The sequence below is a fragment of the Heteronotia binoei genome, chromosome 5, assembly GCF_032191835.1.
Source record: "Heteronotia binoei isolate CCM8104 ecotype False Entrance Well chromosome 5, APGP_CSIRO_Hbin_v1, whole genome shotgun sequence".
NCBI lineage: Eukaryota > Metazoa > Chordata > Lepidosauria > Squamata > Gekkonidae > Heteronotia > Heteronotia binoei.
In genome coordinates this window covers 99,983,548-100,002,303 of record NC_083227.1, presented here as the reverse complement: position 1 = coordinate 100,002,303, position 18,756 = coordinate 99,983,548, and positions in this window count along the sequence as shown.

Genomic DNA, 18,756 nt, shown 5'->3' with positions numbered 1-18,756 from the left:
ATCTGTGCTCACATGTGAGACCCCCATGCCAAGATCGTTTTAGCTGACCTAGCCCAGAGAAACACTGGATTTCGTGGGACCTGATCACCTCACTTATGTCCAGGTTTTTAATTTCTCTGATCTAGCTCACCTATCATATAAAGCTAGCTAGCATTGTTCTATTGAGGCCTCAGTTTTTGTTTTTGAAGTTTTTATATTGTTTTGACAATTTATTATATTCCAAGGCTATAGCACAGGTTTTCTTTTGTCTCTTTTTTATGGAACTATTTTCATCATATGGGGGACGCCCCAAACTATGGTCATTTTCCTGGATTGTGCACAATGTTTTATTTTAAGTTTTATGTTGCAACAAAGAATATTTTGGGTTGTGTTTTCTGTATTGTGTATGTTACTTTCCTCCCTTGACAAGGAAGAAGCCTCCTGAAGTCCTGAATGCTTAGTGTACTAGGCAAACCTGCCCAATGCAGGCCCCTAACATGACATATGTAAGCTTGTGACGTAAAAGCTCACTGGTCACCATACTCTGGACAGGAAGACGCTTCACTAATAACTTCTTAAGACTCCTTTCTTCATGGTTGAATGTATGCATTTTTGATCTGCTTTCACTGCTCCCTACACTGGTACGGAGTCATCTCCATGTTGTCATGTGTGAATGTTTTTGGTTCCTTTTTGGTTTTTTTCCTCAAGCCCCCTGTTGCTGTATGGACCATCGGTGATACCGGCAGGACAGCACCGTTGCCAATTCTATGCTGGGTTACAGGAAGAATTCCCTTTTGGCAACCATACAGACACATTTCATTGGGTGCTAGGGGGGGTGGGCAGGCTCTTTAGTTCACCCTCCCCTAGGCCTTTCACATACCCAATAGGTCCATGGCAGAAGATCCTCTTCCAACCCCAGTATAAGAAGCTTATCAACGAGGGGAGAACGTGAAACGGGTTATTTCTCATTTTGCCCGCGCCATGGCTGTTATGGATCGTCCTGCCACCCTCAACACAGACAATGGCCCTGCTTCCTGTTGCTCTGCCTTTGCTGCATTTTGTGGCCGCTGGCACGTTCGGCATCTCTACGGTATTCCCTTTAATTCCACAGGTCAAGCTGTTGTGGAGCGTGCCAACCGTACCTTGAACGCTGCCCTGGCTGTTCTTGAAAAACAGAAAGGGGGAGAATCCCCCTCCGCTGTTTCCTGTGACATGCTCTGAGCACAAAACCTTTTTACTGTTTGTTGTTGGTTCCAGTCAATGCAGAACTAGTTAATCAGTCTCCTCCTCAGAATTTGTGGGTTCGACACGCTGCGTATATGTTTTGGCACCATGGTACTAATGTTACACTTGTATATGAACCCCCCATGTCTGTTTCCTCTATGTCTTTCCTGCCCACCCCCTTTCAAGCTCCAGAAATAGTGTTAGCCCAATTACAGAACTTAAATCGATCCTATATGTTTACCAACCCATTGGAGTACGATGTTAATGCTACTCGCTTTCGCATGTTTCATTACCAATATGCCTTACCAGGACTGTGCTTTTGCTGCGGCGCTACAAATAACGCCTTTTCCAAGTGGAAGGGACTTGCTGATGGGAACAAACATTGGCTTAGTCGCAAGAATCAGACTCATTGTAGTGATCGATTCTGGGTGGGAGGCGGTAATAACATGAACTGTAATTCTTCTTATAATGTTAATATTTCCCTCATGAATTCTACTTGGGACATGCTTCATGTCACTTTTCCATTCTTGTTTCCAAATGTTTCAACCTTTACCCCCGGGTCCACTTGTAGTGGGTGGATCATAAAAGACCCCAATTTATGGTTCTTCTGGGGTACGGGGAGGGCAGCCGCTGCAAGTTTCACAGGCATTTTAACCTTAGGCGGCTACTCTAATATAGTAGCACAGGAGAACCGTGCTTCCATCATTGGACTCACCTGCCGTCTAGAACAGTCCATTAATGCAACTACCTCCATTATTCGTGACCTACAGAAGGAAATCTTCAGTCTGCACCAAATACAGTTGCAGCACCGGCTTGCCCTGGACTATCTGTTGGCACGCCAAGGAGGGTTTTGCAAGATTGTTGGGCCAGCAGCCTGTGAGGTACGGTTTCAAGACTTCAACCGGACCATCGAGGAAGAGTTGAAGCACTTGCACAACCTCATTGCGGATAATGCACTCCGTCCTGATTGGGACCCTTTCGCTTGGCTAACCTCCCTGCTCCCAGACCCCACTTGGCTCCGACAATTGATTTGTGCCATAATTGTAATTGTTGTTCTTTTAATCATTGCCTGTTGTTGTATTCAGTGCCTTCCTAATTTGCTGCAAATGTGTACACGTTCTAAGGAAACATGGCAACGGCGTGCATTGTATTATGCTTATCATCAGCTTAAAAACAAAAAGGGGGAGATGTAGGGGTGCAGGAACCAGTGTCAGACATCACGCTGGCAAACCACGTGACTTGCCTGTGCTCCCTGTACCCTGCAGGGCCCCAACCGAAACCGCTTCATGTGCATTATACTTTGCCCTATTGTAAAAGGGTATCAATCATTACCTGAGCCAACGCCTGGTTTCCGAGGATAAATAAAGTGAGCGCTCCTGGCTCAGGAGGAGCAGCTTCTTTACCCCACTGTCATCTCGTCTGGTTTCTTGACTCCCACAGTATCTTGACTCCCACGGCTCCTTGACTCCTACAGGCTTTATTACGGCTGGCACCCTCTTTTTTCTCTCTACTTCACCTCCTCCTTGTCTTGCCCATAAAGCAGCAACACAGGCCAGAACTGGCTCAAGATAAATTTACATGCCATCTGGGGATGCTTTTAAGAATGTAATGAGAGATTTATTTATTATAATTTTAACAATGTCTATGATTTATTTTATTCTACTACTGTTTATTGCCCAGAACCTTGTGTGCTCAGGGACCGGACGATCCATAAATTTAAGTTATAAATAAATATAAATAAATAAATACTGCCTCTGAACATGGTTTTATTCAGCTATCATGACTAATGTGACAAAACATACTCCTAGCCATATCCTTCAGAAATCCAGAAATCTGTGTTGCAAACCAGAATAAACAAAATAGCAAACATGAAATTATGAACTTGAAATTGCCAAATCAAAGCATATGGATATGACCTGGATAGCCCAGGCTGGCCCAGTCTCATCAGATCTCAGAAGCCAACTAGGGTCAGCTCTGGTTAGTATTTGGATGGGAGACCACCAAGGAAATCCAGGATCACTGTGCAGAGGCAGGCAATGGCAAACTGCCTCTGAATGTCTCTGGCCTTGAAAACGACAAGTTGGCTGCAACTTGACAGCAAAAAGACAGGAAAGATATGGATTACATTTTTAAAAAATGTGTATATTTTAATGGCTTTTAGCTAGGATCTTTTTAAATTAAATATGTTTTGGAGACTGTGCAGAAACAAGGAAGTATATTCTTCCTGTTAAAATATACCTGTGGAATAATTGTGGGTGTTCCTTGTGATATTTTTTAATTCACAATTTAAGACATGTTTGCTAAGCACAGCTCTAGCAAAGAGCCAAGTCTCCTGTTACTTTCCCCCTTCCCCTCCCCATAAAAACCAACACCCTGTTCTAGGAGCAAAGTTTTCAAGTCCTAAAAGCAACATGATTTGTTGTCCTCTAGTGGGAGGGAAAGGGGGGAGATCAAGCTACTCCGTGTATGCAGATGACAGCTTTGGCCCCTTCTTTTCATTAGCTCTAACACTACACTCCTCCCTTCATCCAATGGGATTAGTGATTGCGTCTCAGTATTCAAATTTGTGCCAACTGGAACATGTCGTTTTTCCTTCACAGAACCTTACCCATAGGCTGATTGTGGCCATTCAGTGTGGAAACTAGATGCCTGTGTCAGCATAGCCAGAACTTGACTTGCTAGCTTGGAGCAGAGAGGAAGGAACAGCCAAAATCATCAACTGTTCTGTAAACAGCTGTTGTACTGCTTTCTCCGTAAAGAAATGTTTAAGTATTTAAAATGGTACTTTTTTTTGGAATGTAAATAAATAATATTCGAGTGCCAAAACAAGAAAGCAACAAAGTAAATGTTATACTTCGGCTACATTTATGTATTAGAGAACATAGAGTTTTGTACCAATGATAGCGTAGGCAGTGCAACATGGGGAGAGCAATTTCATGCCCTCTGAAATGTTACTTCCTCCACTCCCCACTATCAGCTGTTTCCATAACAACAATCACATGAGACACTCTTAACTCTTTTTTCTACCTCCCTCTAAAAATATTAAAGCTGCTACATGGCAGTTGTGTGGCCTCCTGTTCTTAGGCTTAAGATGCTGCATGTCTCTCTTCCCTGGTCTTTACCCTCTCCCCTCCTGTGTTTTCTGTCATTAATCACTAATCTGAGAGGCTTTGTGACCTGAAAACTCTGGTGTCTGTCAGATTGCCAGTAGTATGGAAACTTGCTAATAACAAGCCTAATTCCCAGCTGTTGACCTGTGACTATGTGAGTAGAAAATTTGCAAACATGACAACGGCTGTAATTACACATGCAGTTTCAATCCACTTTCAGTGCACTTTCAAACTGGATTTTGCCAGTCCACATAGTAAAATCCAGTTTGAAAGTGCACTGAAAGTGGATTGAAACTGCATTATTTAGCATGGGTAATCACAGCCAATATCACATAGCTGTGATTGGCCAAAGAAAGCACCCCAGAGTAATGGTAGTGTAACAGCCAGTTAAAAGTGTCACAAAGTAGTGAGTAAACTTTTGAATTTCTCAGAACTTTCCTTCATATTAGGTATTCAGTAAATGAAAATGAAGGCCTGTGTGTAGGGTGTTATTCCAGGGCATAGTGAAAAAGCCTCTTTGAGATGAGTGACTGGAGGAAGTAATGAGGCTTTTTCACCATGAACTGAAACTCCTTTTTTTCTCTTTCTTTTCTCTTTTGATTTTCCCCCTAAACATTTACCCTGGACAAGAATTCTGAACAATTTATAGCTCAATGAAAGCATCAACCAGTGTGCTGCAGCCAGTGGCAAACCTACATTTTGGGGACCCTGAAGCTTGAACTAGGGCTGCCAACCCCGCCCCCCCGATCCGGGCGGGGAATGTCCCGCCTGGGAAGTTCTCAACCCGCTGGCCCACATTTGGCCAGCAGGGGGAACCTCCCTCCACATCGCTGGCACGATGATGTCACCCAGAAGTGATGTCATCAAAATGGTGGCGCCCTTGCGGGGCCACTCTAGGCATTTCCAGGAAAACTCTATGGTTTTCCCAGACTTTCTAGCCATTTGGGAGGTAAAACTCTATGGTGCAATAGGTGCCATAGAGTTTTAACTTCCCAAATGGCTAGAGCATCCCGGAAAACCATAGAGTTTTCCCAGAAATGTCTAGAGCAGTCCCACACGGGTGCCACCATTTTGATAATGTCACTTCCATTTTGTCACGTGGCACAGGCACGACTGTCCCTCACTGCGGGATGAAGAGGACTTGGCAACCCTAGTTTGAACAGTTATGGGGGCCCCTTCTCAACCAGCAACAATAGAACAACATCCAACAACCCTCCAAGAAAATTTCAAAATTTGACCAATTACAGGGACATTTTGAGGCCATATGAAACAGGTATTAGAGCACATTCTAAGGTCAATATTAAGTACTTCAACGCATTGGCTTATAATTCTGTCACTAAAATAGCTCTATTTGAATATCAAATACTTTTTAAAAACTCCATCAATTTTGTTGAAAAATTCACTCATTAAAAAAAGGTTGCTTTAAGGTTCCTCCAGGATTAAGGGCCCTGAAATTTAAGCTTCATTAGTTTCATAGTAGATCTGCCCCTGGCTGCAGCAGTGATGAGCAGTAGATACAGGATGGACAAAATAAAATACTGCTTAACACAGTGAGTGATTAAAATGTGGTTTTGGCTGCCAGATGTGATGTCCTCAGGCAGATACAGTTTTAAAAGAAGATTAGACAGATTCATGGAGGATAGGTCTATTAGTAGCTACTAGACATGGGGACTAAAGGGGACTTTCATGTTCAGAAGCAGCCAACCTCTGAATCCCTGTTCCAGGAATCAACAGCAGGGGAAGGCCTTGTCCTCTATGCCCTGTTTTGACCCTCCAGAGGAACTGGCTGGCCACTGCATGAGTCAGGATGGTGGACTAGATGGTCTGGTCTGATCCATTAATCTTTTTTTTATGCTCTTAACTGCTTTAAGGTGGTCCAGAAGGATACTATCATTAATGAAATAGAAAGCTGCTGAGAAGCCCAGGAGAATTAATAGGGTCACACACCTGTATCCATGTTCTGGTGCAGGGTGACCAAGGCTGTTTCAGTTCCATCAAGAGGACTGAAACCAGATTGGAATGGATCCTTTCTTCAGGTTGGAATCCCTGAAGTTGCCCAACCACTACTTGTTCAGTTACCTTGCTTAAGAATGGTGCATTTGAGACTGGGCAGTACTTATTCAACTCTCCTGGGTCCAGAGTAGGTTTCTTTGGGGCAGAAGCATCACTGGCCATTTCAAGGCAGGGGCAACCTCCCCCTCTCTCAGGAAAGCATTTATTGTCTCCTGGACACCCTTTGGCCTCAGAAAAGCCTAGAAAGCTTTTGCTCAATATTGCCTGGAAAACAACCTAGAGGTAAATTACACTAAAACCAAAGTAATGGCCTTTGGCAAAAGGACACCCAGATTACATCATTGGGGTTGCGAAGAGTCAGACTCAACTGTATGACTGAATAACAACTTAAATTCTATTCCCATTGAACAAGTTTCATGCTTTAAGTACCATGGGGTCATGTTTCAAGTGAATGGAAGAAGAACCACCAATATAAACATGATTACCTCCATTGCCGAAAGGAGTGCTGGGGCTATCCAAAAATTCTACTGAGGCAAAGGGGATAAATGCTTAATTGCGGCCCTTAGATTGTTTAAGGCTAAATCCCTCTGCCAGCTAACATTTGGTGCCCCAATCAATATCACTACAAAAAACTGGAGAGTGTTCAATCAAAATTCTTAAGAACAGTTCTCCAGGTACCTAAGGGCATTCCAAATACATTAATTAGGATAGAAACCAGCATGATTACAGTAGAAATGAGGCTTTGGATTTTGGCCATCCAGTTATGGTTGAAACTTATATTTTTTCCCTAAGGGCTTGATTAGTCTAATTCTGCAAGATACCTTGGTCCCAAGATGGATTAGGGCCATAGAGGACAGAACTCAGTATTACAGCCTTACAAAACAATATATCAGCTCTCTTACTTATGACAATGCTAGGGATATAGGGAAACTGAGAATATTGGATATTGTTAGACAAAATGACTTTAATAGCACAACCAAATGATGAGCTCTGATAGAACCAATCAACAGGGTGACCCCAGTGCCCTACCTATATCGCTTAACAAATAACAAATATAGTTTCAAGTTTATTTTAATTTATATCCCTCCCTTCCCACCGAAGTGGCTCAGGGCGGCTCACAGCACATAAAATCTAACATAAAATTATTGAATTTAAAACATCTTACACAGTTAAAACAGTAAAATAAAACATAACAGCGGTCTATTAAAACTACACTCAGTTTCCAATGCCAGTTAGTTATAGGTGTCAGAACTTGTATCTTTACTGCTGGTTCCCTATAATGTGACTAATGCTGCAATGTATTTTTACTATGACTTAGAACTGCTTTGTTACTGAACCAAACTGACTCCATGTTGTAACCCTTGCTTGACCCAAAATGCTTGAATAGTAATTAACCTTGCCCCACTGGTATCCAAAATATTTGGGGTTGTAGAATGAGTTATGTTATGTCTCTGCACATTCTCACACTGGGACCCTTTGAAGCCGAGCAGCATGGCCTTCGAAGTAGGGAGGCATCCTCTCTACTGATAGCGATGGTGAGAAGACAGATGTGCCTGTAACGGTGTGAATTGGGGCTTTGTGAGATGTTTGTTTTACGTGTATAAAATTGTGCTGGTGCTGGCTCTCGCCATCACTGTTATCTTGCCTCTTCCAGTGCTTAGTTCTCTTCAATAAAATCCTAACTGTGTAACCAAGTATGGGATCCGTTTGAAGTTCTTAAGTTCTGACAATAGGCCAGCCGGAAGAGGGCTGTCTTACAGGCCCTGCGGAACTGGCCAAGGTCCCGCAGGGCCCTCACCTCTTCCGGCAGCTGGTTCCACCAGAAAGGGGCCGTTACAGAGAAAGCCCTGTCCCTGGTAGATTTCAGGCGGGCTTCCTTTGGCCCGGGCATAACGAGCAGATTTTGAGATCCCGATCTCAGTACTCTCTGGGGAACATGTGGGGAGAGACGGTCCCTAAGGTAGGCAGGTCCTAGGCCATATAGGGCTTTAAAGGTAATAACCAGCACCTTGTACTGAACTCGGTATATTATTGGCAGCCAGTGCAGAATCCGGAGCCCCGGCCAAATGTGCTCCCATCTTGGGAGCCCCAATAACAACCGGGCAGCAGCATTCTGCACTAACTGCAACTTCCGGGTTCGGCACAAGGGCAGCCCCATGTAGAGGGCATTGCAGTAGTCCAACCTCGAGGTGACCATTGCATGGATCACCGTTGCTAGATCGTCACGCTCCAGGAAAGGGGCCAACTGCCTCGCCCGCCTAAGATGAAAGAATGCGGACTTAGCAGTGGCTGCTATCTGAGCCTCCATCATTAAGGAAGGCTCCAGTAGTACCCCCAGGCTCCTGACCTTGTGCGTCGCTGTCAACGGCGCACCATCAAAAACTGGCAGGGGGATTTCCCCTCCTGGACCCCAACGACCCAAGCAAAGGACCTCTGTCTTCGCCGGATTTAGCCTCAGCCTGCTCAGCCTGAGCCACCCAGCCACGGCCTGTAATGCCCAGTCCAAATTTTCTGGGGCGCAGGCCAGCCGTCCGTCCATAAGCAGATAGAGCTGGGTGTCATCAGCATACTGGTGACAACCCAGCCCATACCTTCGGGCAATCTGGGCAAGGGGGCGCATATAGATGTTAAATAATATCGGGGAGAGGACCACCCCTTGAGGCACTTCGCAATCAAGCGTGTGTCTCCGGGACAGTTCACCCCCAATTGCCACCCTTTGTCTCCGACCCTCAAGGAAAGAGGAAAGCCATTGTAAGGCCAACCCCTGGATCCCCGCGTCGGCGAGGCGGCAGGTCAGTAACCGATGGTTGACCGTATTGAACGCTGCCGATAGGTCCAACAACATCAGCACCGCCGAGCCACCCCGATCCAGATGCCGTTGAAGGTCATCTACCAGGGCAACCAACACCATCTCCGTCCCATGGCCCCGGTGAAAGCCGGACTGAAGGGGATCAAGGACAGAAGCATCCTCCAGGAAACTCTGTAGCTGCATCGCCACTACTCGATGAGTTTGCCCAAAAAAGAGAACATTTGCTCTTATGCGGTGGGACGTTCTCCCTTCAGCGGTTGTGGAGGGGAGATACAAAAAAGTGCAGTTTCAAGGATGATTATGTCTCTTCTGCAATAGTGGCATCGAATCCTTAGTCCATGTCATATTTGACTGAGAGGCTTATAATATCCATCACGAAGTTCTTCCATTTTCCACCGCCATACCTTTTACCAGTAGCCAAAAACTGCAACTCCTTAAGAATCTTCTTGACTATAAGAATCCTGAGGGTACATACAAATTAGCAAAATTTGGCTGGCTTGCCTCAAGAATAATAAAAGCACTAATAGCTCAGACACGACAAGACTAAACACCTTTACCAATCTGTTTGCTGTAACTGCCATGTTTTATTACATTTGTAGTTTCACTGTATTTTATACTTTTTATCTATGATTTTATGGTCATTCAGTTTTAATTTTACATAATTTTACCATTTTAAATGCTAACTTAGGCTGTGAATAAACTTTGAACTTTGCCTCCTGGACTGAGCCTCCTGTTCCCTGCCCAATTTTAAGCAGCCAGGAGGGACAAGGATTGCAGAAGCAGGTGGTACATCTCAGACTTCAAGAATCCTGTCCACATCCTCAGACTGAAAAAGCTGACGAGTATCCCACACAACTGGACAAATCAGCACACTAGGACTATCCAATTCTATAATTTCTAATGTGGAATCCAGATTGGAACAGATTCAAGAGATTCCATACACAGTGTTGTGTAAAACAATCACGGTGGCTTGCAAGCAGTCCACTTCCTCCTGTAAAACAGATCCCAAGAAGACCCTGACCATCCAGTAAACTTCTGCAGGTCTAATCTGTGTGGATGCAGTGGTGGTGGATAAACATTGTCTCTTTGCAGCCATCACTTCCATGAGTAATGAGCTCCAGCCCATGCTTATTTGAAGACACACAATTCTACACACAAAGTGAGAGCAATTCCCACAACTACTTCTGTCATCTTACTTTGTTACCTTATATCATCTTGCAATCGAATCTGTGTATATGCACATATGCATATAGGTGCATGCACTCTGCAATCTTATATGTAACAATATGTGAAAAGTTACACCAGGGCTGAATTTGACAGCAGCCTATTATGCGCAAACAGCTTACTGCAAAGAATCTGAGCAGTTTGTATATTTATTTTGCAGCAACATTCAAAACCCATAGTTTTTCTGAAGTGGGTGGGAGAGGGCAACCCAGCTGTATCACTTTGCCTGTAGGGAGTTGATGACTCCCTGCAGGTGCAGCTCTATGCTGTCTTCTGCTGCCACCCAGTTTAAACAGGGCAGCAGCAGAGGGCAGCCCAGCCAAGAGTCATTCATTCATCCATCCATCCATCCATCCATCCATCCATTCATCCATTCATTCATTTTACAGGCAGCATGTGACTAGCAATACTTTCATATTGCTAGACTCATGCTTCTTGTAAAAAAAAAAAAATGTAAAACAACGAGGAACATACTGATGAATGGTGGCAGGTACATAATGGGCGGGATGACCTCTAGGTGGGTGGGGAGTGACATTTAAGAGGTAGCAAAGGGGTGAGGAGAATTCCAAAGGAATTTATACACTTTTGAATTATTTTTGGCTTGAAAGTGAAACAAGGAAAATCAGCACAAAACCACTGTCATAAAACCTGAGGAAATAGTTACCAGAAAGCAAAATGAGTGCTGAAGGGAGGAAAATCCATGCAGAACAGAAAATAACAGCCATGCATGGTGCATAATAGGCCACCCTTAGAACCAAACTAGACAAGATGCTTTTTTGATGCGTAAATAGCAGCCCTGACACTACACAGGGAGTTAACTCTTTTCTATCCCCACCCTACCTCACAGTTTTCCTATTTTCAGGGAGCTAATTCCCATGGGGAATCTTCCAGTGTCCATTTTGAGCTTCCTCCCTCCCAGTTATACATGTGTTGAATATACAGCATACATTCTGAATGAAAGCAGTGATGCTGACTTTTACTTTGGGGGAGGGGAGAATCCAGCTTTCACCGAAGGATTAGGCAAAAATTCTGGCTTTGTCACAAAAAATATCTGGCAGTGGCAACTGGCCCCATAAGTCAAAACTTCAGCCAGGTTGGTGTTTCCCCTTGTTTGGCCAGCAGTCTACTTAAGAAGGCAGAGAATGATTGCCTTGCCCCTAACATCTACATAGCATGGATAATAAATTCTAGAACTTGTTTGGGAAAACACTGGAATATTTGTCAAACACATTTATTATCTGGCTACCTACTTCACAGAAAAAATAGATGCCTTTTTAAAGGTAGCCAGTACAGAGGAAGCAGCAGGGATACTGTCAAGTTTCCAATATTCAGCCACAGTTCTCCCATGTATATGTCATTCAGAAAAGGCAGTGCGATTTTTGTTTTTAAAAAAACCCATCCTTCTGTTTTCCAGAGCACAGCTCAGCAACACACAGCTTCTGCTATGTCTGCTTGCTGGTTTCAGCTGAGTACACTATTTGAAGCAATCTCTCCCTTCAGCCTCTTTTCCTTCACTTTAAAAAAAAAAGATCAAGCAACCTTTTTATTTTCAGAAGAACTTTGCTCTGATAAATACATGAGCCCATTTCTCAGTTGCTGTTGAAGGGGAATCCCTGAATAATTAATGAATGCCCCTATAATAATGAATAAAAGCATGCTTATGCCTTCAAAAAGAGGATGTCTGATGCAACCCTTCGTTAGAAGCACAGACAGCCCCAAGTGGGTGTGAATTCAAGGTTTTATATTAGATAAAAAGACAGTGACCTCATTAAAGCACGGATGTGTATTAGATAACAAAGGGGCCTCAGAGAAGCTTCTTGCTGGAGCTTATAACACATGGAGACAGAAGGAGTGGAAAAGTACTAGAAGTTACAGGGGGGGGTGGAGAATGTTGAATCAGATAAGCCTGGGGGGCCTGCCTGCTTGTTTTGGGTGTGGATAAAACTGGCTGTATGTGGAATAATTTTAACTTAGTCATTTTGGGGGGCCATGGCCAGCTAAGTTCTGCTCTTGATGTCAAAAGTCAAATACCTCATTTCATACCAGTAATGTGTGCGGACCTCGTTATTTCTCTGCTTTACTGTAGAAACAAGCAGAGTAAGAGGGCATTATGTGGCTTAACATAAAAGGTGCCTGGCTTTGAGGCTTTGCCTCCCACCACTAGGGCCAGAATATACATCTCTTTTTCTCCTAGCAAAATGTCTAAAATAAATATTGAAGGAAACTGCAACTTGTAACTGGTTCAAAATCATGTGGAAAGCAGCATAGTGCTGCTCTGTGTTGCAGGAAGTAAATGTAAGCATTTGACTGCTATACGTTTCCAGACAGAGTCTAAACTTGTCCTGTGCAGTAAAAGCATTTAGAGTCCCTCCCCCCACCACACTCTGGCAAGTAGAAATATCTGAGGCACTAATTTCCCCTTGTTATTCTTAGTCATCCTGGTTGTAAACACACACCCATTCAACCAAATAGCTAGCTATAATCTGTACCACAAGCTTCCTTTCAGAAAAATGAAAAAGTCAGGCCATCTCTTCCATGTATATATATATATATGGAAGTGCTGATTTTGACTGGAGAGAAGCAGAAGGTGGGAAAGGGTTAAATAGTCTTCCTCTCTCACACACACCCCTCCTCCTTCCAAAAAACTGTCCTTTCCTGATGCTGCTGTACTCTAGGAAAAGCAGCTGTGGGCCTTCTGTTGCACAAACACGTATGTAACATGCTGTTCCACTGTTTGACTGTCTGTAACTGTTGTTCCTGAAATTCACAATTAGCATTTACCCCCTAGGGTTGCCAACTTCCAGGTGGTGGCTGAAGCTCTCCTGCTATTACAACTGATCTCCAGGCAACAGTCAGAGATCAGTTCATCTGAAGAAAATGGCCACTTCAGAAGGTGGACTTTATGGCATTATGCCCCTTGAAGTCCCTCCCCTCCCCAAGCTCTGTCCTCATGATGCTCCACCCCCAAACTCTCCCAGTATTTCCCAACCCAGAGCTGAAAATCTGAGTCTCACCCTCCCAAACCGCAGAAACAATTGTAAAATCCTGCAATCCTTGTTGCGCCTGGCATTACGCTGTGGAGAAGGCAAAGGTTTTCCTGAAACTATGCCTATTACTTTTCTAGAAAGTCCCATATCATATAGATAAAAGAATATCCAATCATTTTCAACTAATTATTAAATAGATCCTGTCTCTAAAGGGGTCAGTTATATGTGAAGTAAAACATCAAAACCAATGAGTTTTAATTCCTAAATATAGATTTATTAGCTGGAGATGAATTTGACAGGGTTCTGTCCAGGATGAAATGTTGTTTAGTATTTAATGGGCGCGGTCACACGATCTCATTTTAGCATCCCTGACTCACCTCAAAATAATTCCGATGGTTTTTTGAAGTGGCGCAGTGCGGTCACACGCAATAATGTAAAGACAACTCGTTTCATCTTCAGAGCATCATAATCTATCAGATGTACCGTACTGCGCCTTACGAGTGACTAGCGGAGTGATTCTGTCTTTATTTATGCGCATGCGCTATTATGGATCTCAGCTTACGTGCTTGTCTAAAGCAGTGGTGTCCCTCCACCCCGTTTTCCCAAGATCATTGGCTCCATAGGTGAACTGTCATTCCATCACTAAATGATTTCCATTTGGAAGTACTTTCTTTTGAGGGACAAAAACCCCTCAAATTTTAAAGGGGGATTAGCTGATTCTAATTAAATGTAGGCAGTTATGTGGTGACTCATGTGCTGTTTTTATGCTAGTATGTGTGTCTGTATAAATTTTCATTGATTTCAATGTTCATGTGCATGTCTGCAAAGTTGAATTAAAAAAAAAAAGAGGCCAGAACTTTGTTAACTGTTTATGACAAATCAATGACGAGGCATGATCAGACAACAAAGACTCGATGGCATTCTGTCAAGGTCTGTATTTTCCCAGGTATCAAATAAAGCTTATGTCGAGCCTCAGGATGACGGGCTGCAAACAGCTCACTAACAAATTACAGATGTTCTCATCTTATCATGCACATAAAATCCAGAAGGCAGCCTTCCCTATGGTGGATTTAATTGAACGTCTGACTATGCCCAATATGTACTTAAGCTCTTAAACGATTATTAGGCAGTGTAATGGTTAAAATATTGACCTAGAATAGGAGATCTGGGTTCAGATTTGTACTCAGCCATGAAGCTTACTGGGTAACTTTAGGAGAGCAATTTTTTCAATTAATCTACCTCTTAGGGTTTTTGTGAAGATAAAAATAAGGATGAGAGAAGAACATATGCTGCTTTAAAGTAATTGGAAAGAAGGGTGGAATAGAAGTGTAATGGGTTATTATCCATAGATGGAACATATTACAAAATGCAACATAAAAGAGTGCTTTAGGATATTTTTCATGGGTTCATTTTAATGTGTCCCCATGCCATTTCTTTTTCTAACCAGTTAGAAGATGGTTGCTGCAGCAAGCTGTCCACAAGTGTAGTCTTTTGTCACTGCAAAATATGTCTGATGATTCCACCCACATCCTTTTGATCAAAAAGATATATTCTTCATATTCCGATACCATACTCAATTTGATACTTCTAAGGCTTGTCAGCCCTCCCTGCTGCTCAGTTCCTAGTCATTGTGCATGTTGCAAGCACAGTGTGGAGGCTATTTTAGATCAGTCTGTATGGAAGCTGTCAATACATGGCATTAGTGTGCATTGGCTGACTACCAGAGTTTGGCAGTTATCCCATGTCAATGCACTCTCTTCAGCAATTGTTCAGTATCTTTTAAAGAAGTTGTTGTTTGCTTGACCAGCCGTCATTTTTGCCTAGTCAGCTGCTGCTGGAACAGATGAAGAACAGCTTCAGTTTATTTTTATTTTTTAAGGAAAAAAGATAGCAGCAACTGTTGATGGGGCCCAGCAACAGCATTAGCTCCTCTTCCGTTTTTTTCCTCCCTAAAAAAGCACATAATGCTTTAGGCTGCCATTTCCCAAAGTCTCCCTCTTTCGATGAATATTCAGAATGTTGTGTTGGTGGTCAAAGGATTGCTGGCTCTTGAAATAAAGATGAAAATTGACACATGGGTAAGGCTGAGTTGGTACTGTTGTTTGTGGAAATGGAGGTTGCCAATTGTTGCTCTATTGAAGGAGTACAGCAAGGGTACATAAATGAGGTCAAGTCAGAACCAATTTATGGCAACCCCAACAAGGGTGAAAAGTGAAAAACAGAGGTAGTGTGCCAGTGCCTTCTCTGTGGAGTCATCCTCAGTGGTCTCCATTCCAAGTACCAACCCTGCATACCTTCTGAGATCTAACAAGATCAGGCTATACCATGCTGCCTTTCCTCCTGACTTTTCTTTGGGAAGGATTTAAGACTCAGTGGTGGAGTACATGATTGCAGTCCCAGGTTCAACTTCCAGACCCCCTGTTTAAAGAGATCTCAGTGGGAGGTATTGAGGCGAAACCTGGAGAGACCCTGCTAATCACAGTAAATATTACTGAGCTAGATGGACCACAGCTTCATATGAGGACAGAACAAAGAAAAAAGACAAAACCAAGTGTGGGGTTGGAGGCCAGAAAATTTTGCATATTTTGAGACATAGCTGAGTATTTGTTTTATAGGCCAGTCATAAATTCCAGCAGTTTTTTAGCAAGTCAGGCATAGCACCTGCTGCAAAAGCTGTTCACCTAAAAATTAAAATGACTCCTGAGCCTTCCTACCATTATTTGAAATTGTGATATGACAAAGGAGGAATCTAATTCATCCCTTGGAAAAACTACAGTATAGAACAGAGTTAGTCATTCTTCACTAACACATTTGTTGTAAGAAATAAAGACAGCAATTTTTAAATTTTATTTTACTGGCTAAGTACAGCTAAGATACCTTCAATTTTAAAAAGAGTGGAGAAAAAAACAACACCCAAAATAAAGCCACACAAATTTAAATCCATGTTAATAATCAATAACAGCAACTTCTAAAAAAGGGGGGGGGGAGTTGATTTTTTATAAGACAGAAATTTACATCTACCACTATAGTATTGCCTTAGTTCACTAAAGGAATATCTTTGCTGATATTTTAGGATTACACTGGAATTAAATGAATAAGATATAGTTTCGTACAGCAGTTAACAAACATTTCCAAAATGAACACATTTTATTAAATGCATATTTCTGATTCAAGAGGTTAAGGCATCAGGTAAGATAAAGCACACGACCATTGTCATCTTGGTTGCCTCCAAGAGATAGCTGGTTGTTTATTTAGGAATGCCATACGCACTACTTTATCTGGGATGCCATATGCACTGCTTTATCTTGCACTGGACCTCATTTGATGACATCATCGCACAGAGCACTTGGTGCATCCCCTGCCCAGCGCTCTCTGACTTTGGAGCATGCTGGGCAGGGGAAGCACCGTTCTTTCTTTACTCTGAGGGATCAGGGGAACTCCTCCGACCCCTCAGAGCTGAGAAAAAATGAGTTGGAAACTCATGGATGGCGCAAAGGCGGACGGGAAGGGGGCACCCACCCACCCCTGTGAGCTGGTGCCCTAGGTGGCCGCCTAGTTCACCTACTCCCACGCTCTGGCCTTGCTTGACTGTCAGTAGGTACTGGCTGCAGGAGTATGTAGTCACGTGTCCTAGCAACACGCTTGTTTGGCCAAGCAGGATCAGGCCTGTTGCAGACAATTTGGCAAAAAGCAAGACAATTAATTCTAGTTCGATCCTCCTTTTGTTTTGCTCTTCCTTCTTGGCTCCCTTTTGACTGCAGGTTGGGACTTGTGTGGCCAGAAAACCAGCTTCTTGGATTGTGGACTTCGGAGTTATATTTGGATGCTGTACCTTCAGTCTGACTGGTAACATCTGGGTCAAAAGCCTGAATAAGTATTCTAAGATAATCATCTATTATTTTCTTCCCAGCTTTGCCTTGCTTCTATAGTTGTGTACTTTTGCACATTTCTTTTAATAAACTTTATTTATTCTCCTCCTGTATATACATTGGCCTGTTTGGGCTACAGCTACCAAGTAGCAAGAGTTTTACCTTGCAGAGCTAACTTCTAGTTTAACACCCAGTACAGTTGGAGGCTTAGGGTACATTCACACTACACTAAATAATGTGTTCTGCAACTGGATTTTTGCTCTCCTTACACAGTATAAATCCAGTTGCAAAACACATTATTTAGTGTAGTGTGAATGCATCCACAGTCTCTCAGTCTCTCAGCTGAGTGTTAGGTTAGAGGGCTGATGGTGGCTCCTTGAGAGCCAGTTTGGTGTAGTGGTTTAGTGCGCAGATTCTTCTCTGGAAGAACTGTGTTTGTTTTAGTCTTAACTCTGTCAGAAGCTGTTCTGCTCAAGAGTAGAGTTTTCTCAGCCCCACCAACTTCACAGGGTGTCTGTTGTGGGGAGGGGAAGTGAAAAGAGATTGTATCCCACTCTGAGACTCCTTCAGGTAGTGAAGGGTGGGGTATAAATCTAATCCCTCCTCCTCCTCCTTACCCTGGGCATCCCAGTCTTGTGTGTTTTGCTCTTGATCTTCTCCCAAAGCCTTCTTGCGGGATAAGGGGGCTTTGACAGAAGGCTTGTTTTTAATCACACACATGCATCCCACACTTCATCTAACTGCTATTTTTTAACTTTTGTAGATTATTTGTTAGTCACTTGAAAAATATTGCCCAAAGCAGCTTAAAATAAAATCAAAGCAAAAATATTAAATAATGATCTAAGCAAAAATTAATTAAATAACAATATAAGCAAAAGTATTAATAAAACAACAGGTAAAAAAGCATCATACAAATATGTGCAGGATGCAAATGCAAGAAGCAAATTGAGCAGGGACTGTAAAATGTAAGATAAAATAATAGTTTCTGCTCTAAACAGAGTCTCAACAAGAATTGTCCACAACAGGTAGCCCAGGCAAATACAATAGCTTTTTACCTAGTACTTAAGACTACGTTCCAGGTGACTAGGTGTGGGCATAGCATTCCGCAAACCAGGTATCAGTGCTGAAAAAAGCCCCATCTCTGATCCCCACCCGCGATGTGTGGGGGCGCAGAGAGCACAGCTTGGGATGCTGATCTTAATTGATAAGTTTGAGAGTAATGAGGTTATTCCTAGGACACAAGTGATAACAGCAGCAATGTATGTGTAATGTGCTATCAAGTCACAGTTGACTTATGGCAATCCTGTAGGATTTCCAAAGCAACAGCGTAACAGAGGTGGTTTGCCATTGCTTTCCTCTACGTAGAGACTCCAGAATTCTTCAGTGGTCTCCCATCCAAACACTATCTTGGGCCAATCCTGCTTAGCTTCTGAGATCTGATGAAATCCAGCAAGCCTGTGGCATACAAGTCTGGGCAACACAGCTTCAGTTCAGGCATTTAAATACAATAGATATATTTAAATGCCCTCCCTCAGTTTAAT